The sequence below is a fragment of the Peromyscus maniculatus genome, chromosome 3, assembly GCF_049852395.1.
Source record: "Peromyscus maniculatus bairdii isolate BWxNUB_F1_BW_parent chromosome 3, HU_Pman_BW_mat_3.1, whole genome shotgun sequence".
In the NCBI taxonomy this organism is placed as follows: Eukaryota; Metazoa; Chordata; class Mammalia; order Rodentia; family Cricetidae; genus Peromyscus; species Peromyscus maniculatus.
Window position 1 is genome coordinate 119,325,460 of NC_134854.1, and position 24,683 is coordinate 119,350,142.

Genomic DNA, 24,683 nt, shown 5'->3' on the forward strand with positions numbered 1-24,683 from the left:
ATGTCCTTTAAAGGAAGAAAAGGAGGGGGTGAGGGGGAGTCATCATAGCTACAGAAGTGCAATACATTATGCTCTGTCTCTAGTTAAGGGGGGATGCAATGACTACAGACCAATCTGTCTCCATCCCATCCCATCACCCCTTCATTTCTACTTGATCCCTGAGTCTCCATCTGCTTATCAAACACCAAACAGCACTTCCAATAAGGTGATGTCCCCAGTGATTGGGAGCCTGTTTTCCTTCACTCTGCAGAAGAAAGGAGTCTGCACTGCATGTGATCTGTTTCATATTAAAGAAATGAGGGGCACTCGTGTGAGCAGGGTGTTCAGCGGAAACACTTGGCACACTTTATATACACACCTCCCCTCACGTCTCCCTGCTTTGAAGGGCATCAAGGCAGAATGGTGTCTACTGGTTTTTGAATTCTCCTTTTGTTATTATTAATGCTAAAATAAGGATTAATCACACTCTCAAGACAAAGCATTCTGTGCAATGTCCCATTTTAATGACTGCCTATACAAGGCAGAACTGGTATTTCTTACCTTTCTCAGCTGATGGGGAGTAAAGGAAGAAAAAGCATCCTCTTTATTTTCTATGCTTGCTGCTTTTCCTACTGCTGTGGCAATATATCTGACAAAGCAGCAGTCCATCACGGCTGCACAAGCAAGAGGTAGCTGTCATATTCTATCCACAGTCAGGAAGCAGAGTGAGATGGATGCTGACACTCAGCTGCCTTCCTCCTTTATTGTTTTTGTTTTGGTTTGGAGGTTTTTTTTGGGGGGGGGGTATTTTGTTTTGATTTGTTTGAGACAGGGAGTCTCTGTGTAACAACAATTCTGGCTGTCCTGGAACTCATTTTGTAGACCAGGCTGGCCTCAAACTCACAAGAGATCCTCCTGCCTCTGCTTCTGGAGTGCTGAAAATAAAGGCGTGCACCACCACTGTCCAGCTTTCCTTCTTCAATTCTAACCCAAGGAGTGGCCCTGCTCACATTCAGGGTGAGTCTTCTCTCCTCAGTTAACCCTCTCTGGAAACAGCCTCACAGATACATCAAGAGGTGTGTCTCCTAAGTGGTCCTAAATCCTGTGGTGTTAACATTCAAAACTGCCTGACCATCACGTTTACCAACAGAAGTTTTATTTGCAAGCAATGAAAAATTTATCTGTGGTCTAAGAAAAGAGTTGCCATCTACTCTGAGTGGTATGTGTTCATGTGTGTCAGTGCGGAGCAGACATAACCATTTAGGTGCTTTGGAATGCCCGTAACAAAGGAGCCAAGTGACCAGCCAGTGTTGGGAACCAGCACTCAGAGAGGTGAAGTCAGGTCTAAAACCGCACAGCCAGCCTGGGCAGAACCAGCGCTTGACTCTCAAGCCTGATCCGGGAGCCCAGATTTTTAACTACCGTGATATAAAGTAATAACGACCCCTGGACCTCGGGATGAAATCTTCTAGTTATTTTTACCTTCAGTCAAACTCTCAAACTCAGTCGCCTCTACTGTTAGGTCAAGGAGGTCAGCAAAATAAGGGAGGCAAGCCTGGCGATGATACAGAGAATGAAAAAGACCCCTTCCGAGGGGGGCAGCCAGCACTCAGCTGCGGCAGAGGCTGTAAGGAAGGAGAGCCTAGAGTTGACCCCAATCTAGATATTTTTATATGAAATTTTATGATTTTTTTCAGGCAATGCAACCAATTTAAAAAAAAACAGCTCTTAACAAAGTATCTTATATGCACATGTGAACATGTCATATTGAAGCCCATTATTTTAAACAATGTTCTCTACTAAAAATCTATTTTAAAAACCATGAACGTGGGGACGGGGGAGATGACTCAGTAGGTAATAGCACTGCTGCGCAAGCATGAGGCCCTGAGTTCGAATCCCCAGCAGCCATGTCAGAAGCCAAGCCTGGCCATGCGTGAGCTGTAATGCCAACGCCATGTGAGGAGAAGCTGAAAGTCTGATTCCCTGGGGCTTGCTGCCTGACAGCCTAGTTCCAGGTTCAGAGGGAGATTCTGTCTCCAGGGAATAAGATAAACTAGGGTGCTCGGTGTCCTCCTCCTCTCGCCTCTGCACACCTATGCATGTGTATACACACCATACACACTCAGACAGACACACACACAGTCATACCGTGAACATAATCTAAATCTTGCAAAACACACATATAGGCCTAGATTACCCATGAGCACCAACTCTGAGACCGCTGCTTCAAGCTATGCCTTAAATTTTTGGGGAAATGAAATCCCTGGAATAAACAGTAATACCAAATCTCACTGCACATGTCATCTCACACCCCTATGGAAACCTTAATTCCAACCCCCTCCCCCTTCCCTAGAGACACTTTACCTACTCCTGCATCCATGCCTTTGGCTGCAAAGCATTTCTTTGGTCATGTAGAAAATGACCTTGCTGGTTCTATTTATTATTTAACAGAACTCAGTCTTGAAATCCCTGTCATAATCCATAATAAAACAGAGAGAGCAAAGCTTAATCGGCCGTAAATGTACAATAGTTAGCATTCACCGTAAAATGCTAATAATGTTTCCAGAATGCCATTCCTCTTCCTGGCCTTTTGACCAAGTTGGTTAATGGACTGAGACTCAGGAAATAATGAAAATACTTTAGGCTGAGAAGTTACCCGCCACACGTCAACCTTGGAGGGAATTACGTTGCTACTGTGGCAGTGGCCCCAAGACTATAGCCTGTGGAACAAGTCTAGTCGAGAGAGTGATCAACCAATGTGGACACTCAGAACTCTCCTAAAGGCAGAGGGTAATATTTTAAACACAAGTGGCAAATGGCTCCCACTTAGCTGAGGAGTTTGATCCCCAAAATCCCATTAAAAAAGACATGAGAGTGCTTGATTATAACCCCAGTATTGGAGAAGCCTAACCTCTTGGGCTCAATGGCCAGCCAGACTAGTCTGTTTATTAAGTACCAGGTCAATGAGATATCCCAAATCAAAAATAAATAACTAAGTAAGGTGAACAATGAAGATTGTTCTCAGGCCTCCACACAGACGTACACACATGTACACACATGAGAACATGCATGTGTACATGTACACATGAACACACAAATACACACACACAAAAAAAAAAAAAACTACTTCTTTCAGTGCTGACATCAGTATTTGAAGAACACAACAAACCTAAAATGTGTTGCCTGATACGTATGTAAGATACTTGCATCCCATAGTGGTAAAGAACTTTCTAAAAGACAGTGAAAGTCCATCACTCAGGTCTCTAAATTAGCATGCTAATTGCATATGATGCCCATTACACTCTGACCCCAAAACTACGTAAAACCCAAAAATTACTTTAAGAAATATTTGTGTCTTCAGTCCTTTCTTTCAAATAATAAATCTCACATAGACACTCTAGACCAGTGGTTCTCAATCTGTGGGTCATGACCCCTTTACGGGTCACATATCCGATATTTTACATATCAGATAGTTACACTACAATTCATAACAGTAGCAAAATTACAGTTATGAAGTAGCAACAAAAACAATTTCAGTGGTTGGAGGTCTCTACAACATAAACTGTATCAAACGGTGGCAACATTAGGAAGGTCGAGAACAACTGCTCTAGACTATAAAGCGCAATGGCCACCATAGTCAGCCATATGTCAGCATTTTGTGACGTTAAACATGTGCCCTCCCTAGCACTCAGCAACCTTTCCCATCTGTACATCTCTGAGGAGTTCCTGGACAGGTCCACAGAGTGGCATGTATATGATGGTCACCCAGGCTTTGTTTGGTTTGCTGTTGGTTTCGGGATAATGTTGAGGCTACCTAACTCTCCATTACTACGGGAATAAAGAAGTCGTCTGGGTGGAATGTTCACTATGGAATATTCTAAACAATTAAGATCTTACTGGATCATCCACTGCCAAGAACTAATTTGGGCGGCACTCCCACTTACATGTTGAAAAGTTGAGATGATAGACTTCTGAAAGTTTACCCTAGAAAAAGAAATATTCTGCTTACTCAGTGTTTGTTCTCTCATTGACTTTCTTGTCTGTCTATCTATCTATCTATCTATCTATCTGTCTGTCTGTCTATCTATCTATATCTTTCTCTCTTTTGTAGCCCTGGATGTCCTGGAACTTGCTATGTAAGCCACGCTAGACTCAGACTCACAGAGATCCTCCTCCTCTGCCTCCCAAGTGCTGGGATTAAAGGCACACGCCACCTCTCATCTGTCAAAAGGAGATGTTCTAAAGAGAGACATCTGTGCCCTCTCTTTGGCTGTCAGACTGCTGACACTGAAACAAAAGCTCCTTCCAGCCCTATCCTGGGAGGGCAGGCGTAGACGGTTCTCACACACGCTGATAAAAGCTACTGAAGATGCTCATGGCCGGCCAGGCGGGATGCCCAAGGTTCCGACAGCTCTGCCAAAGGACACAGGGAACGAACGGCATTCTGGGTAAACCCTCTTGGAGGGTAAGGGGCAGACAGGCCCCTGGACCAAGGCTCACCCTCAGAGAAAGTTCCACAGCCCTGGAAGATTGCAAATCCTCACTTTCCTCACCATGTATTCAGAGGACAGGGTGTAGGGGGTGAGCTGCAAGCTGTGACCTGGGTTGGAAGCTCACCTGTTGAAAATGCAGACTGAGGAGATAAAGATAGTCCTAGAGGTCCAATTTCCTGGGCACACGTATGAAGCAAGAAGCTTCCTCCAAAGCAGCAGTTCTCAACCTGTCGGTTGTGACCCCTTTGGGGGGTCAAACAACTCTTTCACAGTAGTCGACTAAGACCATCAAAAACCACAGATATTTACATTATGATTCATAACCGTAGCAAAAGTATAATTATAAAGTAGCAATGAAAACAATGTTATGGTTGGGGGTCACCACAACATGAGGAACTGTATTAAAGGGCCGCAGCATTAGGAAGCTTGAGAACCACCGTTCCAAAGCTTTACTAAGGTACCCAAATGTGCAAGCACCAAGTCCCATCACACAAAGCCCAATACCTGGTTCCCCATCTGCCTGTGGATGATTGACTGTTCTTCCTCTTTTGGGCAGTTGTCATGGAGTAAGCTCAATAAGGCTGACACTTGAGGTCAGGACAGAGCAGTGTCTTTAGTGACCATTACTTGCCTGTAAGGAACTCATTGCAGAGATGCCACTTACTGCCAGGACACTAGCATTACCTACCACATCAGGGGACTTGATAAGGGTAGATACCAAGAACTCATCTGTAACCCAGTTCTTCACCTATTTTAAAGTCTGCATCATTCTCAGGACATACCCTGTAGGTGCATAAAATTAAACTTTGTAGGATTAAAAAGGAAATCAACCACATTAAAATACTCTGAGAACCCAGATAATTGGTAAATGCCATTAATGCATGTTCGCTGCTGGCTCAAGACACATTTTGCAGCACAGGGGCCACATGATAGGCTGCAGGATATTTATTTTTATGCTGATCCACCAGCTTATTAACATGTTTCTGGAGGATTCTGGGATACCATATAATACAGAACATCCTAGAAAAAAGAGTCAAGCTCCACCATTCCAGGGCTAGCCTGAGCTACAAATATACAATACTCCACCCATAGCCCATGTCATTTTATGATCCCTTGGCAATCTGGCCAAACAGAAGAAGGTCTATTGTCAGTGACCTGGGAACAAAATTGAGCCATTTGACTTCTCCTAGTAGAACCATTGAACCAACTGGCTTCTCGTTGTACCGATACCATCACTGGCCTTCAAACAGTTCCATCATGGCCCCACTGAACCTCAATGATTAATGAAACCTTAACAGAAGATCGTTTTGCTAGCAGTTTTTCTGCTCAGAGGAACAATACAATTGAGTAGTAAGAATAAAATCCACAGTGGAGCACCAATCAGACACATCACATGATATGGCATAAATGGCCACAGCATCAATAGAAAGTTAACAGTTTTTTTTTCAGCCTTTTAATATTTTTCCATCAAAATGCCATTAATAGGTGCTTTAAAAACTATATCATACAGATAAGAGCCATTTTATTCAATCTGGTCACTGATTCATACTAACACGGACATGTGGACCTTTAGGCATAGACACTACCCCTAGTGCTCCAACGGGGTGGGATGCTGTGAATTCATCCACTCATTAACTTCTGTGCTTTGCTCTGGTGGAGACTGCAGCTGAGAGAGTAAGCAGTTTGTCAGGGTCATCTCTGCACAGCCTGTTTATTCCAAAGTATAAAAGAGAAGCAGCTTTCAGGTTGACATTCTTCTTCTGCAGAGCTACACGGAGATATTAAAATACTTTTATCTGCAAGCGTTCAAAGCAAAGAGTCCTTGGTCTGGTTTGAGGCCTCTGGTTCCTGCTATACTATTGATGTTGGGCTCTCACTGGAACTCTTCTTGGATATCCTGTTGTTGTGGAGATCCTGCAGCTTTGGGTCTGCAGGACCTCAAGTGCCCCAGCAGGTCACAGATGAAGTGGGTATTGGGGTGTGGTCAACTGGTAGCCCTGGTTATGGGCCTGGGTAGTTGCAGGGTTGGTCAATCCTCCAGCTCTCCCTTGTCCTCACTACTAGGGTGAGCTCTCCAGCATTGCCCCAGCCATTTCACTTGCACATAAAGACATATAGAAAACAAGGTTTCCTGCATGACTCACTATATCACACTATAGCTTCCATGATGAGATTTCTCCTCTTTTTTTCCTTTTCTTTTTTTTTCCTCTTAAATTTTATTTTATTTTATTGTGGGGAGGAGGGTTGCAAGGGCAGAGGGTGGACAGAAAGGACAGGAAATGAATGGGATCGAGATGCATGATGTGAAAGACACAAAGAATAAAAAAAGAAAATTAGAAAATAAAAGCAAAATACTTTTATCAAAAAAATAGCACTGCACTCTCTAGTCCACCTTACTCAGACTATTTGGTGTGGGAATACCTTATAGCTTCTTAGACTGCCTCATTCCTTTAGGATAGGTCTAGGGGCTGGAGAGACCACAAAGACATTTTGAGCACTGGCTGCTCTTCCAAAGGACCTGGGTTTGATTGTCTATAATTCCAGTTCTTGGGGATCCAATGACTTCCTCTTGCATCTTTTGGCACCAAGTACACACTTAGTACACAGACATACATGCAGACAAAACACCCACACATAAGATTAAGAAGGATTGAAAAGATTATTATGTCTGTTGTATTATTCTCAAATACTGTTCATAACTTCACTAAGATAACAAGAGGAGAATTTACACTGCATAACTTCGCTGCTGCTGCTGCTGCTGCTGCTGCTGCTGCTGCTGCTGCTATTTAAAATAACGAGTCTAGGGCCAGCAAGATCACTCAGCAGGTAAGGACACTTACCACCAGGACTGATGACCTGAGTCTAAGCCACAGGATGCACATGTGGGAGGAGAGAACAGACTCCCACAAGTGTCCACAAGTGCACCACAGCACACGTGTGCCCACATTCATACATACACATAAAAATGAACAAATGTAGTTTTAATTTAGAAAAAAATTAGTCTTTCACAGGTGTGGCTTCTGAAAAATCATACTGAGAAGGACTGGCTCTTCCTGTCCAATGCCTCAGTTCTAGCTCCTTGTGATGGCCAGAAATTCTTGCTGTTCATATAATAAGCAAAATTTCATTTATCAGAAATGTAGTAAGTATATCATATACTAAAGTAACTCAAAACTCATCACAGACTTAGATGTAAAGCCTACATGGAAACACAAAGAAGACAAAAGGCAACCTTAGAGATCTTCATTTGGGGGCAAAAAGCATCATAAGTAGCAGAACAAGTTTATACATCAGATCCCATGAACGCAAAAACCTTCTACTCTCAAAGAGAGGCAGTTAAGAAAATGCTAAGACAAACCACGGGCTGGGGTTGAACATTTCTGAGCCAATTATCTGATAAATAAACACAGAGAATACAGAAAGACTTCCAAAAACAACACAGCGAAACAAAAATTGGCCAAACGATTTGAACAGACACTTCACAGAAGAGGCTATGCAGGGCTGGAGAGATGGCTCTGCAGCTAAGAGCACTTGCCACCCTATCAGGAGGACCAGAGATCCCAGCAACTACATCCGGTGCCTCACAAACACTTGTTACCTCTGAGGGATCTAACGCCCTCTTCCGGGTCAACTGCATATACATGCGTGCATACACTCACACAAAGGCAGATACACACACGAACAATAAAAATAAAACCATTCTACAAATTTAAAATGAGAATAGGTGGATGGCAAAGAAGCAAATGAAAAGACATACAGCATCCTCAGCCATTGTGATACAAATCAACCTGAAGAATGATATCACTACAATCTATTAAAATTGCTAAAATAGAGATACAGACCTCGTGGTGGCTGACGAGAGCTTGGGGGAAATGGATTCTCATGCTAGTGGTAGTGGGTTGCCACATCATTTTGGAAAACAGTTTCTTGCTTCTTTTTTTTTTCTTAAACTCAACCACACACCTATTGTGGGGACTAGCCACTTGGCTCCCTTGGTCCTTAGTTACCGAAGAGAAGCAAGAGCCAAATCCCATAAATGCTTAAAAGTTCACAGCTACTCTATTTATCATAGCCCAACCTGAAAAAACTCAAAATATCATCAAGTAATTAGATAATCAATCAAATGTGTAGCATTGCCGGGCGGTGGTGGCACACGCCTTTAATCCCAGCACTTGGGAGGCAGAGCCAGGTGGATCCCTGTGAGTTCAAGGCCAGCCTGGGCTACCAAGTGAGTTCCAGGGAAGGCGCAAAGCTACACAGAGAAACCCTGTCTCGAAAAACCAAAAAAAAAAAAGTATGTCAGAAGGTCTGACGAGAGGGCTCAGTGGGTAAAACACTTGCCATCCAAGTGCAAAGACCCAGGTTCAGAGTCCCAGAACCCACTTCAAGCTGACATGCAGTGCGTACTTGCAGCCCTTCACTCCCACAGTGGGAGGGGGTGGGGGAAGAAGAATACACGGTATAGAAGTCACATGTTCCACAGTGCACACATATGCTTTCTCTGTCTCTGTGTTTCTCTCTGTCTCCGTCACTGCCCACCCTCTGTTAAAAACAAAACAAAACAAACAAAAAACACTTTTTTTATTACAAGAAACTTTATGAGGGATGAATACTTGGTATGTTGATCATAGACATGGTTTCAGGATTGCATGTATTAAAATTTATAAACACTAAAAGGGTGCAGTTTATTATGTCAGTTAAACTTAAGCTTTTTTTTTTTTTTAGAAAAAATAAAGCTAAAATAAATACATTAAGTTCCAAGCACATCAAAACTTTTATTTTGTCTGGGTCTATAAACCTACTGCCTAGTTTCCCAGTATTTTAAAGAAATTAGGAAACAGAAATTTGTATTTAAAAAAAAAAAAGTGGATTTCTTTTCAGTTTGGCCAAACCAGTCTCTCTCTTACTGCCTTTCACCTCAGAGCAATGTGGTAACCATGGCCAAGAAGAAACATGGCCAGGAGCAGGCAGGTGCCACGGTCACCAGGTGAGCTCTCAGGGCTGTGTGAAGGATGAGTCCTCAGGACTGCATAAAACCCCTTCCTAAGGCAGGATTTCCTTCCTCCTTTCTGTGTCCTGGCCCATAGCTTTTCAGTCTTTCCTCCTCCCAGCATGAGATTCTTTGGGGTTCAATGATTTGAGGTCCCTGTTTTAGTAGTCTGATAATCAAAAAGAGTAGCACAAGGGTCTCTCTTCCACACGGGATCCGACAATTTCACCTCACCAAAACGCTCAGCAATAGACGAGACACCCAGTAATACTAATCTGTGGCTCGGAGTTGGATAACTTTGTGCAAAGTCACAAGGCCAGGTCTCTGCATAGCAAAGACACAAACATTTTGATGTTGGAATTAAATGAATGTTTCCTGAGTGAATCAGCCCTGGATGGTTCCCTGAGATCAATGACAGCTGCTAGGTAAACATATTTATTCTATATATTTGCTCAGCAAATCTGTTTTTCATAACGATACATGGGTAAATGTCAGCCTTATCATTTCAGGATCATCTCAAATTCTGAAATTAATAGAGTTCAAATTCAGGTTTCAGTGGCTTATGGGAGCCACTCGGTTCTGACGTGTCCTGTATCAAGTCTGGAGTCAGGCTCACTGGAGAGCATATTCAAAATCAGGGCACCATAAGACAGAAAAGAGAAGCAGATGACCTTGCTTCCACCTGGAGAAATCAAGAAGACAGAAACACGGACACACAGACAGACCCACAAATGCATGCATGCTGCACGTATACTCCTGAGAGAACAAACCATTGCTCATCCCTTCTGACATCAGAAGATACTATGGTTCAGACAATGCCTCAGGAGGGCTTCTGGGTTCTTAAGTCCCTGAACAGGAATGAGTGGAGACCATTGGTTAATAGACAGTGCACTGAGCTTCAGAGAAGGCTCAGCAGTTGGGAGGACTTTCTTCTCTTCCAGAGGACCCAGAGATGGTTCAAGTCCCAGAGCCCTCATGGCAATTCACGAGCATACCTGACTCCAGTTCAAGGGATCCAGTGCCCTCTTCTGGCCCCTGCAGGGATGTGCTGCACAGACATACATTCAGGCAAAACGTCCCTACACATAACATTTTAAGAAATAAGTTTTTAAGAGAAAAGAGAGTACACTTCCAAGGAGGAAGAAGTGAGATACGGCGAGGGAATAGTTCAGCAAATCAATATGGCACCGCTGTGCAAAGAATTGAGGTTTGGTGTTCGGGGTTTTTTGTTCTTTTTCTTTTTTGACTCACCTAGCTCTGGCTTTTTGAGTCATTTGCTCAGCAGGGGCAGGCTTTCTCACAAATACTGTCCGTTCAGTGTAGTTCCACACACAATCTCATGCGCCACATTTCTCCTTAACATCTCATCTCCACCCGGGGTCATCTTCACACACTGTGAAGTGCCGCCACACCTATGCCGGCGGTCAGACCTAGAGGCCTCAGGTTGGGGAAGGGGGTGGTTTCCAGTCTCCTCTTTGCCCGCCGATCTCTTTCATACACCAATTTTACACCCTTTGCATAAGGCTCCCCGAGCCCTCGCTCTCTGCCCTGCACTCCTGCTAGAACTGTGCCCTCACGCCAGCTACACGACTGCACATGCGCAGTTCAGGAGTTAAGCAAAGGGCCTTGCATCTTACATCATCAGTGTGCACTGGCGATCGACTGCATGCGGGCGCGTGGTCACGCAGTCAGCACATGTGTGGTGTAGCTCCGAAAGCCCACTGCACCAGGAGCCCTTAAAAAGCCAGATGCAGACCCCACCCTCTCTCTCTCTCTGCTTTGCTCTATTCTCCCCCACACACACACCCTCCACCCCACCATCTTTCTCTCTCTTTCATCCCCAGGCCTGGTCCTTTTGTCCCTCCTCCCCTTCCTCCTAATAAAGCTCTCTGCTACTAAGCAACTGAGTTCTGTCGTGACCATGACCTTTCCTCTGGTAACCAGCGCCGCTTATTACTCATTTCAACTCCTGCCTCAACTCTGCAGATGCTTCCAACTTTGGGAAGGAATCCCAAAGTTATATAAGCCCCTCTTCCTTCACACAGGGCTACTGTTTGCCATGAGATATGTTAGATACCAATAACTCAGTCACCAAGACCGTCCCTTGTTAGCAATTACTGCCTCCCGGCTGGCACACGCTTTACTTGAAAGCCTGTGAATTGACAAGAAAACTATAGAGTTGGGGGACAGAGAAAAGCAGCAGGCCCCTGTCTTCCATTCTTGAGCTAAAATCCAACTGAACTTACAAAGCTTTTCTTAGAAGAAACGTCTCCTACCATCCTTGCAAATTCCTGCAAAGGACAAATCCATCTGAAGAAGATTAGGCATTCCAGTGTCTAAAGTCTGACTTGGTGGAAGGAAAGCAGAAATGTCGACCAAGGACCTTAGCCATGTACTTCTTTGCTTACAAACAATGTAAGTTATCCAAATCCCAACCCCACACCCGAACCCGGACCCGACCCCGACCCCGACCCCTGAGCGGTAGCTGTACCCAGTCAGTGATACGCTGTGCAGAGTTCCTCACTGGAAAGTGTTGGGCACAGCCATTTGCTTCATTTCACACCTACGTTCTAACTCCATGTTTCCTAAAAATAAACATCTCTATTGTTTCCAGGGTCAGAGACCTCAGGGCTCCCTCCTCCAGGTGAGAAACAGGCCCAGCTTGGTCAAGTGTGTCAGCTCCTTTCAACTTGCCTACAGCAACCGGCTTCCAGACATTCCCTAACCGCGGAGATGTCATGTGGCACCGGGAGTTGTTTTTAACTATTGCAAACACCATCTTCCCACAGCCAATTAATCATTTCAAATGTGTTATTAGATGCCTCTTCAATAACACTATTTCTAGCAAACTATTCTGAGACCACCAGATGGGCCAAAATATTTAAAACATCCAAGCAACGCCTAGGAAAACACAAAGCCTCATTTTTCCTTCTTGCCGCCTCTCGTCTCTCCTCCCTTCCTGCGTTTTACCAGTGGTTTTATTTTCCTTGCCGAGAACAAAGGATTCTGATTTCCTTGTCAAGCTCTGACATACAGATGAGCCACTGACCCATGGCTTTTCAAACCCCAAATTGTAGGCTTTGCAGAGATGAGTTTAAGTGTGTGGCTTGAAGGAATAAAGATGAGGACTCTTCCCCAGGAAGGAGAATCCTCTAACTACCCAGAGAGCTGCTCAAAGGCTGAGGTCTGTTCTGTCTCCAAGACCAAAAGGGAGGGAGAAGACCAGGTCCTGCCAGTAGGAAGTTCAAAAGCTTACTCTTCCCTATAGAAAGTGTGACAGCCTCTCTCCCTTGCCATGGGAGAAAGGACACAAATAAACCATGCCCATTTGCCAGGTACTTCACCTGGTCAACCTTGCCACGGGCATTGGACATGGACTTTCCAAGGACACAAGAGAATGTCAACACCCTCTAACCAGTGGCTCTCAACCTGTGGGTTTCAACCCCTTTGGGGGTCAAATGACCCTTTCACAGGGGTTGCATATCAGATATCCTGCACATCAGATTTTATATTACAGGAAATAGCCACAGTAAAATTACAAGTATGAAGTAGCAGTGAAATAATGTTATGGCTGGGGGTCACCACAGCATGAGGAACTATTAAAGGGCCACACACACCATTAGGAAGGGTGAGAACCACAGCAACATGTTCCTTCCCCCTCTAAACAAGCACTGAGCTCCTGATGAATGCATCAAGATGCCACTGAGAAGAATCACACAGGACCAGGGGCAGATGGCAGACTCACACGCCAGAGACATTAGCAGCCAGGAGGAACCAGACTGGTACAACAGGAAGAAGATTTTCACAGTCCTTCTGGAGCTGTGGAGATGAGTCCTACCTCTCCTCTGGTAAGCCAGGGCTTGGAGCCACTGAGAAGGACACACATCACTCCATGGGCCATAATAATAATTCGACAAGAATTGAATTCCCTCTCCCCTTTCCTTCGAAAGCAGTAGTTCGCCATCTCTTACTAAGGGTCGGAAAAGTGACCGGTACAGCTGCTAAGTGACAGGTCTCCAGACTCCACCTTGTAAGATGTAGGCACACTACAGCCATGGCCTCAACATTTTCCGATATGATGGCTCCATCCCCTTCAGACCAAAACAACAACAACAGAGTTTGTGGATGCTTTTCCATCACTGAAGCCACACGCTTCCTAAACCATCCCACCATGCTTCCTTTGTCCTGTTCATGTTTTTACCAGTTTCCCAGTTCAGAGTTGAACTCCTTGGAGAAGAACATGGAGGCAGGAAACAAAGAGCAAGCAGGTTCCATCCAGAAGGCGGCTGACAGCTGCCTGCAGCAGGAAGGGTCCCAAGAGCCCGTTGCCAAGCAGCACTCTGGAGGAGCTTCTGTATCTAGGGAACGGGTGGACTCGGTACTACCAGTGTGTAAATGAAGTTGGGATGAACCTGGTTGGTTAATTTGAATGCATATGGAGAATTCTGATTGGTCAAAGGACAGGGAGTGAAAATGCTAACTCAAGAAAAGTCCACCAAAGGCCCAGAGAGGAGGAGCGAACAGGGCACCAAAGACCAAAGGCTGGTCACCACCCATCACATCTTGAGGAGTCAGGGTCTCTTTGGATTTTAGTCTCTGAACTCTTCATTTGTTTCTTGAGCTTAACTTTGATGGCACAGAGTTTACTACAAAATTGCTGTGTTCTTGGAGTTGACTTCCAGTTTAGCTAGGCCATATAGATACTGGTGTTTGTTTGGGCCTGTGACCCTGACTAGCCACCTACAGAGTGGCAGTGTCTGGCTCTTAATTCCTAGCAATGTAATAGAATTTGTTGCTGTGGAGACTCACCAGCCAAGCAGCCATCGAGGGGCAGGAGGAAGGGAGACAGGGAGATGGTGGGAGAAGTCTCTATCAAACTGTATCTTTGTTGGGTACTGGGGGAAAAGGGAGGCAAGTGACTCTGCAAGTTCAAGGCCAACCTGGTCTACACAGCAAGTTCCACATCAGCCAGGGCTATATAGTGAGACCCTGTCTCAAATAAATAAATTAAATTGCGTCATTGGGCTTCACTCTGAGGGGCAAATGTCCATATGGGTCAAAGTAAGCTTGCTGGAGACAAGTTTTGGAGCCGTAACCAGACTTTGAGTCACAGTCTCAAACAATTCAACCAGCCAAATTCATAGTGGAAGCCAGGAAAAGGAGATCGGTTCAATGTGACCACGTTGGGCAGAAGGATAAAGAAATCCATGAGCATGCCCACCCCTCCACCCTCAGCAACTATATCCTCAGTGTCCTGATGGGAAGTTAAGGTTTGCATAAAGGGCCAGAGTCACACATATATTAGCAGTCCTGATAAAGGTGTATCCTGTCCACCAATGACTCATCATGGATCTCCTGTAAGGCGGTCTGGTAAATTACAAATCTCTTCCCAGGGGAAAGGTTTCTCTTTAGATTTTCTGTTGTCCCAGCATGAGATTCTTGGGGGAATTTCAATTTCTCAGGACCACTGTCTCAGTATTCTGATAGCAAATTAAAGAACACTAAGTTCTCTTTAAAATACCTTCATCATAGCCAGGCCAGTTAACACACTCACACACACACACACTATCTCTGTCTCTGTTTCTCCTTCTCTCTCTCTCATACACACACACACACACACACACACACACACACACACACACACACACTTCTGCATTTCCTATTTCAAATTATTTTACCATGACTCTTTCCTTAAAACCATGGTATTGCATAGGTCAGTGTGATACCTCAGTTGGTAAAGACACTTGCCACCAAGCCTGACGACCTGAGTGAAGTCCCCGGGACCCACAGAGAACCAACTCCCACAAGTTGTCCTCTGACTCCACACAAATACTGCTGTACACACTCTAATAAATAATAAATGAAATGTAAAAAAGAAAACAAAAAACAAAAACATAATCTTGCAGAAAACACACACACCATTCACTAAGAACAAACCATCTCCCTGCTCTTTAATGAGGTGGAAGCCCTGCTTATCTGGCACTAAAATCCAGCAGATACTTTAGAAAAAGAGAAAAGAAAAAAGAGGAAGAAGAGGAAATAATACACATAATCCATAAGAGGAATTAGTGAGATGAAGGGACACAGATCATGCACTCCATAAGCCAGGCAAATATCAATACTTATCGCTCTGATACTTAAAAATGCAATGCTAAGAATCAGTTCCTTAGCCAGGCATGACGATGCACGCCTTTAGTCCGAGCACTCAGGAAGCAGAGGACATGGATCTCTGAGAGTTCAAGGCCAGTGTGGTCTACATAGCAAGCTCCAGGCCAGCCAAAGCTACTTAGTAAGACACTGTCTCAAAAAACAAACAAAAAACAACAATAACAAAAGAACCCAATTCATCAACTTGAATTATTTTCTCTAGTCACCTCTAGCCACGTACAGTTATTGATTACTCAAGAGACGAGGGTCACATGTTTACATGATAATTATTTGAATGGATGGGATTTAAAAACATATTAGTGAAATTAATTACACTGGTTTCTTTGTTTTTAAGTGGCCAGAAAACATTGGGGGGAGGGGGCGTGCCAAGGTGCTATTAACTATTCTAAGCCTCGCCTGCCCTCTAGTGTCAAAACTTCAGCAATGCAGGAATCACTTCTTAGAACTGAAAAAACAACAGTTGATAGAGGCAGCTTATCATTGGCAAAACTAACACAGAGCCTCACCAAAGAACTCTCGTGTAATAGAAATCCTATTATCTATACAATTAGTATCGTAGGAGAAACGGGGTTTCCATAAGAATGAGTAAAGGGTAAATGAGCCAGTTCACGCAAGAGTGTTCTCACAGTGACTGACTGAAGCATGGGACACTACCAGAATGCAGCCAGTACTCTTCAAAGATTTCCAACGAATTTAAAAATAACACAAGGCACCAAAACAATATCACGTAGTGTTTTGTGTTGGCATTTATAAACGAGAAAGACAACAGAAAAAACCGAAAATCTTCCATCCACATAAAGAGCCCGGAGCCGCCGGGAAACAGAGCCCATTGAAATAGAGAAGGCGGTGCTCACTCAGTGAAGACAGCCAGGGTCTTCTGTGGGCTTCCTCAGCCACGGAAACCCTCTGTACAGTCGGCATCATCTAACTGATCCCTCTTACGACCCCAGGAGGGTCAGATTTAGTCTCTTTCACTATCTTCATCCTTTAGAAGATGGGTCTGAGCCTGAAGAGGTTTCCGGGTTCCCCTAAGATTGAAACACCTGAATGGAGAGACGCCTGCCGCCTGTGTGCCCTCAGCCAGCAGCCCTGAGCAGCATCTGCTGGCTCCCAGGTGGGAAGGCTTTCCATGGCCCTCAGCATCTACCCAGTCCCTGACTCAGTGAGGCGCCCCCTTCTGCAGCTAGCAGTCACTCAAGGCTAGCCTGGACCACTCTGCTCCCCAGCATAGTGAGGCCTTTACTCACCTCTTTCTACAATTTGAGCAGAAACTCGGTGTTTATACAAACAAAAAGCGACTTTCTTCATCCTCATCAGCTTTTCCGAGGCAATGATAAGCAAGCTTTTTTTCCTTATTAACCATAAAGCTTCGAACTCACCGATCACATCTCCCCTGAGAGCCCACAGCTTCCAGCCACTCCTTGGATGCAGGACCCTTCAGAGTCTGTTGTCCGTGTACCTCTAACTACGAAAACAGTGTCCACTTCTGACGTGTCTGCTATGCCAGATCTAGCCCTTCCCCCCCCCCACACACACACACACACACCCCGCTCACCCTCAGTCATTCCGACAGCCTGACATAAGGTGGGTGTGACGGCTGTCTCATTGTATAAATGAGAAAACATGCTCAGAGGGATTCAGTGCCCTGGCCATGGTCACACAGCCAAGACAGGGCAGAATTGGAGCTGTGTTGGACCCCAGCCCCCAAGTACTTGGTTTCCTGCGCTGCCTGGTTGCTAGGTGTACTCCGGCTTTTCTGAGTCTTTCTGTGGGGAGCAAGCTGAGTAGATACCAAGCAGGCACCACAGTGTTCGGTCAGACAGCCAAAGTCAGACGCGGCACTTTCTGAGGAAATGCAGCTATGAAAACGAGTGAAGAAACCCACAGCAAGCACCCAGATCTCCACTGCCTCGCCTCCATCCGAAAAGCAGCTATGTCTGTCTTTAAAGGGAAAATCTACATTAAAGTATTCAGATATGGCCAGAGACAAGTCCCACAGATTTAGGAAACTTTGTGTGTTGATGTTACCAAGGTTACAAAGGACAAAAACCTTCACAAGGCCTTTAAACAGTTAATTCCGCCAGTCACTTGGGTTTCACCACCTCCCAGCCAGCAGCCTTCCCAGGACGCCGTCTGCTGCCCTCTTGTGGACAAAAGTTGCTATTGGCTGGGGAAGAGCATCAATAGAGGATTAAAAAGCCCCAGAGTGAACCCTGCTTTCCAAGTAAGAAAACTGACCTTCCCCTTTCTCTGTCTCCTCGGGCTACCAGGGACCCGTGTGTTCTCTTGGCAAATTAGGCTGGCAAACTGAATGGTAAAACACGAGGGACCAAGTTTTTTTGTGGGTTTTGTTTGTTTGTTGTTTTGATTCCTTCAAAGCACAACTTCCAGATGCTCATGGAGGTTTGGGGTGTCATTTGCTTTAAGGAAAGATTCCTAACGGCCAACTGTGGAAATCAGGCAAATGTTCTTGTTTAATTATTAGCATATACTCATTGTACTAAATGATGGATCTTATGTCCTTTGCCCATGTTCACTCCCATTGCCTACTTGCTTTTCAATTCTTGAACTAAAAATATTGAACCACAACTAACAATGCCTTCTTCCAAAGGCATTGGTACACCACCCACCTTCTTTCTCTGTCCCTGTCTTAGCCTGCCGAGTGGACAGGTTTGGAAAAACACCTCTTTTGTTATACACAATGGTCAACAAGCCACCCAGAAACCTCTTCCTAGGGCTTCTGAGGACACAGCTTCCCTCACTGGCAGAAACTAGCAGAAAAGCTGAGGAGAGGCCGGAGAGCAGGGCAGAGAGTGAGATCTGGAAAGCATCATCAAAGACTGCAAAATTAGCATATGGAACAAACCAGTTTGCCAAGGGAGCACCTCCATACACACAGACACACACCCAAGGTGAACAGAACCAGCACACACCACTGGCATAGCCACACAGGCCACTCTGTGTCAAAAGCAACCTGTGACTTCTTATGACACCACAGCACACACACCCTCAGCAGAGATTTAAGATGCTAATGAGACAAGGGACACATGGCGATGTGTGTAGAATCACATGGCACAAAATATATACAGAAAAGCTTGCACTATGCAAGTCAGCCAAAAAGTACCCATCCCCATATATAAAAGTCCCAGTCCTTTGCACAATGGGCCCTGGGGGCGGGGGGCTAAACTCTTTTTTTTTTTAATGCAACCCACTTCTCTACCCTCAGAAGTATACCATCTCATCATAAACTGCCTCTTCTAGTGCAATTAAGTCACAGATCAATTCCTTGTTTGGAGACACAATAACCTGGCACCCCACTATTAGCCAATATCCCTGGGATACAATGAGGAGCTTTTCTGGACCATCCTAGCCAGGTGCCTGTGGGTCACTCTGCAACTAAACCCCACTGTCAGATATCCTGTGACACACTCACAGCTGTGAGGGTAGACGAGTTGCACAATATTGCAGCATACAGCGATCACCTCTCCTGGTCCCTCGGTTCCCTATCATCTGACGGCTGCAATGGTAGGAAAATGCCATCCAGACCTGGAGAGATGGTCCAATGGCTAAGAGCACTGGCTGCTCCTCCCGGGGACCCAGGTTGGATTTCCAGAACCCACATGGCAGCCCACACCCATCTATAACTTCAGTTCCAGAAGATTCTGGCTTCTGAGGGTGGTGTATACATATGGAGCATAGACAGACATGCAAAGCACTCATACACATAAAATAAAATAAAAATTTTAATACCGCAAGGCCGCTGCAGGGTAAGAGGTTCTTTCTTCTCCTCGTGGTCATTGGTAGAAAATGTACAAAATAGAATGTGAGTTGGAGGAGAAGGAGCAACCCAATCCTCTGAGGCTGGGTCCTCAGTATTAGAAAGAGCTTCCAGAGTCAACAAGTAAACAAGGAATGAAGCCAATAGAAAAACAGATACAGGATAAAAACAGAACCATAACATCTTACATCGTGGAGAGAGAGAGAGAGAGAGAGAGAGAGAGAGAGAGAGAGAGAGAGAGAGAGAGAGAGAGAGAAATGCAAGTGCAAATAGACGCCAAGTCCCAGTAACTGGAAAATTCAAGACAACAATGCCATAGTCACAGAGAGGATCGGGGGAGCATTAGCTATCACTGTTGGCACCATCCCTGGAAGTATGAATGCATTGGAAGGTTCTGGAAGGCACTCTGGGGCTCAGCAAAAACTTATGTTCACTTCTTCTTCCTGGGCCTGCAGCTACGGTATGCTTCAATCCTCCCCTAATGACAGATATGATCAGATTTCTAAGCCCTAGCCAATGGCAAGAAGGCGGAGCAATGCCATTCATTGCTCAGCATCCCTCATTACCACTTCCCAAGTCAGCCCTTCCCGGCCTCCTGGGTCTCCTCAGAAGCCAGCTGTACCTGAGAGCAAGAGAGTTCCTACCCACCATGGGCCCCCCAAACACTGTTAATGGTCCCTGGGATATTGACCTGCTGCTCACTAGGGGGAAAAAAAAATGTCATTTTGTTTGAACAATATTTGTTTTGTTTTGTGTATGTGTCTCGATTACCTGAATCTCATTAACACCTTCACATGCACTAAACTTAGCCATTCCACTAGCACAAGTTGATCTCAGTCAGGATGTGTGTCCTTGTACACATCTGACAACAGACTATTCCACACTGCGCGATCAAATAACTGCCGGTATGCCTGTACACAAGAACATACCACACTCCGCAGAGGAGTAGATGCCAGCAAGCATCCTTAGCAGAAGACTTCCAAACTCTGTTGTTAGATGGATGAGAGTAAGTTAGTTCAAATAGAGTGCATGGTAGCATCTCCAAGTGTGTACACATGTTCTTATATGTGTACACATATATAGCCAACAAAAAGAAAATACCTCTTTCATATGTACCTAAATTATTTGGGGTTTGTTTGTTTGTTTTCTGTTTTATTTTGTTTTGTTTTGTTTATCACTGGCATAAAACTTTATAGCAGTCCACACGGTGACAAATGAACAAAATTAGTCAGCCTATTCAGAAATAGTTTACCACCCACTGCATTACAAGAATGGGGGCGCAGCTTATGAGACCTCCAGAAGAGTAAAACTTAAGATGGGATTCAGGAGCCCTCACTCTGGGTAGGTGCATGACAGAGTGAAGGTCACAGTGGGAATGTGGACGGCTCCATGGCTAGTCATGTGGCCTCTACAAAAGAAGACTCTCCAGGTAGAACAAACCTCAGCTACAAAACAGAGTCCCTGTGAGGCAGGGATAATCCCTGATTGCCTTGGTGGTCATTTAAATACACAGTGACAGGCATTAAAATTCCAGAGATTAACAACAGAGGACCTCCAACAGCCAGAGAAGGCCACAAATGGAGCATGTGTACCAAGAAGCCAAAAGAACCCATCCGTATAGAAATCCCAGGTTATGGCTGCTATTTCTTCAGAAGACTTAACCAAGGCCTCATGCAGCCCCCTTACCATCCCTTCTGATAGTCCCAACTTCTGCTAGAATGGAAGATGCCATCTGCCTTTCTTGGGAACAATTCCACTCTTAATTGAGAGTTAACTATAGTGTTGTCTATTTCCTAACTTTGGAATTATGCATGAAATAAGGATTGTCACAGATAAAATGGGAAGTTTGGCTGCAGCCTATTGTCTTAGTTAAGGTTTCTATTGCTGTGAAGAGACAGCATGATCACAGCAACTCTTATAAAGGAAAGCATTTAATTAAGGAGGCTGCTTATAGTTTCAGAGGTTTAGTCCATTATCATTATGGCGGGGAGCATGGTGGTGTGCAGGCAGGCATGGTACTGGAGAAGGAGCTGCAACATGTTGATCCACAGGCAACAGGAAGCAGACTGAGATACTGGGCATGGCTTCAGCATGTACAAGCCCTCAAAGCCCACCTCCACAGAGACACACTTCCTCCAACAAGGCCACACCCACTCCAACAAAGCCACGCCTACTCCAACAACAAAGCCACACCTGCCAGTTGTGCCACCCACTCCCTGTGAGATCGTGGGGGCCCATTACATTCTGTGGTGGTAATCTAATTGTACTGAATTATTATTTTGATTGTATGTTAATAAATAAAGTTGTCTGGGAGTCAGAGCTATTAGAGCCATAGCAAGAGTGTGGCGGTGGTGGCACACGCCTTTAATCCCATAAGATCTCTGTGTGTTCAGGGATACAGCCAGCATTGGAGACATATGCCTTTAAGACCTAGGGGGCTGTACATTCAGACAGTGAAGAGGCAGTCATGTGTTTGGGTTTACAACCAATGAGAAGGCAGAACAACATACTTTAAAAAAACGAACCGACAGGAAGTAGGTCTCTTTTCGCAAAGCTGGGACAGCAGGAGGAAGGGTGAGATTTTAGCTCTGAGCTCTGACTTCTCGGCTTTCTCTTTTACATTGTTTCTGTGTTTCTTATTTAATAAGACGGTTGGTTACATCAACAACATTCAAACTACCACACCTGTTTTCTTCAAGAGTGCTTACGTGCATGCATGAGTGTGTGCATGCATGTGTGCGTGCATGTGTGGTAGATATACTTGTTTGTGTAGGTGTGTGTACATGCCTGCTGTAGGCCAGAGGTCGACATCAAGTGTCGAGGAACCATTACTTTCCACCTTATTGTTTGAGACAGGCTCGCTCTCATTGAACCTCAGCTTCCTGGTTCCAGTAGGCTGCCTGGCCAGCAAGCCCCTGGATCTTCCTGTCTCTGCCACCCTTACACTGGGCTTATAAGTAAGAACCTGACGGAGGTCTAATCTCCGGTCCTCTCACTTACGTGGCAAGCGCTTTATCAGCTGAGCCATCTCCCTGGCCACCTTCCTTAAAGTTTTTCTCTCTCCTCCACACCCTCCCTCTCCCCCCCCCCCCCCACCACCAAGGCTGGCACCTGGGAATCTATTGATAATGCACCCACTACCATGTCTTACCAAGCTCTACTCCAGAAAACAGATGTGCATTAAACAGATAAGATTAGTGATTTCAAACCCTCTGGCCCCTAAATGAACTCATCAAAAGACACACAGCACAATAACCAGCTACCTATAGATGCTCTACAACAGCTGAGTAGTATTGATTTTATGCTGATTTCCCCAAAACTTCAATCATTATTTTTCTCATCTTCGAACTGTCACTTAAGGGGAGAAAATTGAGTTGTGAGAGACTTAAGAAATTATCTTGAGCCTGAAACTGCAGCCACCCTTAACACATCAAGGTAAGGGAGGGAAAAGCATGGCATGGTATCTGTCTCGGGGTGGCCTAGCACATCCATCAAATTTCCCAGACACAGAAGTCTGTGGACAGGGGCATTTACACTTCTGACATGTACATAGTTTAAGGTTCACACTTCACTTTCTTGGGACCAGGGGAGACACATGGGCTCTCTATATAGTGCAGGCTGGCTTTGAACTCACAATCTTCCTGCTGGGGAGCAATAGGAGTCCCAGTTACTCTGAAGGCTGAAGCAGAATGACCACTTGAGCCTCAAATGTTTGGGGCTAATAAGGATAACACTGTGGCTTGGATTAGAAGGTTCCTCTCAGGCTATGTGTTTGGCTCTATGTCTGCAACACTTGATCCCCAACTAGGTGGTGTTCTTTGGGACACTTGTGGGACCACTGGAAGATGGGAGCAGGCTGGGGGAAGTGGATCACTTTGAGTGGGGGTGGGGGCATCTAGCCCTCTCTTGGTTTCAACCCTTTTTCTGTCCGCTTCCTGAGCCAATGAGATTCGAACAAGCAGCTGCCTTCTGCTCCCCCTGCCATAAAGATGCCTGATGCCAGCTTCCCCTGCCTGATAAACTATCTCTCCTCCACCCTCTGTTACATTGTGTTTATTCAATATTCTGTCCCATCAATGAGGGAAAAAAATAACTTCTATAGCAACAGAACACATAGCAAGATTCCTGCTCAAAACGAGTACTGTCTTGCATGTAGAACCTACATTTAAATATATATCCACGTCTATCAACATAGATGCATGAGGCAAAGAGGGAAATATTTTTCTGGAGGCAATTTTTATCATCAGCTGAGAGATGATACATCTGTGTTCTACTAGGCTAAGTGTGTTCTACTCCTGAGCCAGAGTGACTTGGAAAACTCCAAAGAAAGTGAGAAAATAAATACTCCCCCTAAGTCACAAAGGTAAGTTGTGAGCCAGCTAGAGTCTTGGTTATTTTATCCTTATCAGACATGCACTGTTTTATTTGTTCAGCATGCAATTTCCAGGATGTGATCTGGAAGTTAGGCGAGGCATTTGGATGACAAATTGTATCCTGTGGTTTGTAAATAAAGATGAAAAGGGCTGGGGATATAGCTCAGTGGTAGAGTGCTTGGAGGTGATAGGTTCAGTTCCCAATACTAAAGAAAGAAAGAAAAAAGCAATGTTGAGCATTTGACAATGTTGTAGTCGATCGTACCCACTGCCTGAGCTCAAAACCTCGTGTTACATCTGACTTCAGTGAGAACTTTCACCCACATATGCTGTGGCCTCCAGTAACCACACTATGGACTTTACCAACCCACCTTTGGTCAGGAACTAAGATCTCTCAGCATCCTGGAACTCCCAGATGCACCAGAGGGGTTAAGCCATAGTGACGTGGGCCCAGTTTCCTGGGCCCATTGTGGCACACAGCATCCTGGAAGGTCTGAGATCAACGGCTCCTTCATCGTGGATAGGAGGCAGACAAAAGGCCAGAATGGGAACCACTTCCAGGGATGATAGGGAACCAGGAGGAGCGGGGACAACAATGGAGAAGGGAAGACAAAAAGCAGGCTTTCTCTCAGATGTCTGACTTAAGGACACCTAGAGCTCCCTTGGAGATGCAGATGGGACTCTGGAAGCAGGAGGGGCTATTTGCAGAGAAGGAAGAGAATAACAAAAGGTGAAAGGGTCACAAGAGGGTAGCGGAGGGCAATTATGAGCAAAGCACAATGATTGGTAACCATGACGATTACATCACGACACCTGTTATTTCACACACTGCTATGAAATTCACTTTAAAGGGCAATGCACAGATATGAATTTCACCAGAAATCACCAGAACGGCTCTCTCT

The 24,683-nt window shown here is 45.0% G+C and overlaps 1 protein-coding gene across 1 annotated transcript in view; it reads right to left on the bottom strand.

The window, feature by feature from the left end:
• The window catches only part of Tafa4 (TAFA chemokine like family member 4), a 193,453-nt gene that overhangs the window by 117,563 nt on the left and 51,207 nt on the right, over positions 1-24,683 (bottom strand). The gene's annotated exons all lie outside the window — the stretch shown is intronic.